This window comes from Megachile rotundata, chromosome 3 (genome assembly GCF_050947335.1).
Source record: "Megachile rotundata isolate GNS110a chromosome 3, iyMegRotu1, whole genome shotgun sequence".
NCBI lineage: Eukaryota > Metazoa > Arthropoda > Insecta > Hymenoptera > Megachilidae > Megachile > Megachile rotundata.
This window is the reverse complement of record NC_134985.1, coordinates 830,001-832,500: the sequence shown is the minus strand read 5'-3', so window position 1 is coordinate 832,500 and position 2,500 is coordinate 830,001.

Here is a 2,500-nt window from a genome sequence, read left to right as displayed (position 1 = left end):
GACAGAGACAGAGACGGCGAGAGAGACAGAGACAGAGACAGAGACAGATACAGAGACAGAGACAGAGACAGAGACAGAGACAGAGACAGAGACAGAGACAGAGACAGAGACAGAGAAAGAGACAGAGACAGAGACAGAGACAGCGACAGAGACAGAGACGGAGACAGAGACAGAGACAGAGACAGAGACAGAGACAGAGACTGCGACAGCGACAGAGACAGGGACAGAGAGAGAGACAGACACAGAGACTGAGACAGGGACAGAGACAGAGATAGCGAGAGAGACAGATATAGAGACAGAGACAGAGATTGAGACAGAGACCGAGACAGACAGAGACAGAGACAGAGACAGAGACAGAGACAGAGACAGAGACCGAGACAGAGACAGAGATAGAGACGGAGACGGAGACAGAGACAGAGACAGAGACAGAGACAGAGACGGAGACAGAGACAGAGACAGAGACAGAGACAGAGACAGAGACGGAGACAGAGACAGAGACAGAGACAGACACAGAGACAGAGACAGAGACAGAGACGGAGACGGAGACAGAGACAGAGACAGAGACGGAGACAGAGACGGAGACAGAGACAGAGACAGCGACAGAGACAGAGACAAAGACAGAGACAGAGACAGAGACAGAGACAGAGACAGAGACAGAGACAGAGACAGAGACAGAGACGGAGACAGGGACAGAGACAGAGACAGAGACAGAGACAGAGAAAGAGACAGAGACAGAGACAGAGACAGAGACAGAGACAGCGACAGAGACAGAGACAGAGACAGAGACAGAGACAGAGACAGAGACAGAGACAGAGACAGAGACAGAGACGGAGACAGAGAGAGAGACAGAGACAGAGACAGAGACAGAGACAGAGACAGCGACAGCGACAGAGACAGGGACAGAGAGAGAGACAGAGACAGAGACTGAGACAGAGACAGAGACAGAGATAGCGAGAGAGACAGAGATAGAGAGAGAGACAGAGATTGAGACAGAGACAGAGACAGACAGAGACAGAGACAGAGACAGAGACAGAGACAGAGACAGAGACAGAGACAGAGACAGAGACAGAGACAGAGACAGAGACAGAGACAGAGACAGAGACAGAGACAGAGACAGAGACAGAGACAGAGACAGAGACAGAGACAGAGACAGAGACAGAGACAGAGACAGAGACAGAGACAGAGACAGAGACAGAGACAGAGACAGAGACAGAGACAGAGACAGAGACAGAGACAGAGACAGAGACAGAGACAGAGACAGAGACAGAGATAGAGACAGAGACAGAGACAGAGACGGAGACAGAGACAGAGACGGAGACAGAGACAGAGACAGAGAAAGAGACAGAGACAGAGACAGCGACGGAGACAGAAACAGAGACAGAGACAGAGAGGTCGAGAGAGACAGAGATAGAGACGGAGACAGAGACAGAGACAGAGACGGCGAGAGAGACAGAGACAGAGACAGAGACAGATACAGAGACAGAGACAGAGACAGAGACAGAGACAGAGACAGAGACAGAGACAGAGACAGAGACAGAGAAAGAGACAGAGACAGAGACAGAGACAGAGACAGAGACAGAGACAGCGACAGAGACAGAGACAGAGACAGAGACAGAGACAGAGACAGAGACAGAGACGGAGACAGAGACAGAGACAGAGACAGAGACAGAGACAGAGATAGAGACAGCGACAGCGACAGAGACAGAGACAGGGACAGAGAGAGAGACAGAGACAGAGACTGAGACAGAGACAGAGACAGAGATAGCGAGAGAGACAGAGATAGAGAGAGAGACAGAGATTGAGACAGAGACAGAGACAGACAGAGACAGAGACAGAGACAGAGACAGAGACAGAGACGGAGACAGAGACAGAGACAGAGACAGAGACAGAGACAGAGACAGAGACAGCGACAGCGACAGAGACAGGGACAGAGAGAGAGACAGAGACAGAGACTGAGACAGAGACAGAGACAGAGATAGCGAGAGAGACAGAGATAGAGACAGAGACAGAGACAGAGACTGAGACAGCGAGAGAGACAGAGACAGAGACAGAGACAGAGACAGAGACAGAGACAGAGACAGAGACAAAGACAGAGGCAGAGACAGAGACGGCGAGAGAGACAGAGATAGAGACAGAGACAGAGACAGAGACAGAGATAGAGACAGAGACAGAGACAGACACAGATACAGAGACAGAGACAGAGACAGAAGCAGAGACAGAGACAGAGACAGAGACGGAGGCAGAGACAGAGACAGAGACAGAGACAGAGACAGATACAGATACAGAGACAGAGACAGATACAGAGACAGAGACAGATGCAGAGACAGACACAGACACAGAGACAGAGACAGATACAGAGACAGAGACAGAGACAGAGACAGAGACAGAGACAGAGACAGAGACAGAGACAGAGACAGAGACAGATACAGATACAGAGACAGAGACAGATACAGAGACAGAGACAGATGCAGAGACAGACACAGAGACAGAGACAGATACA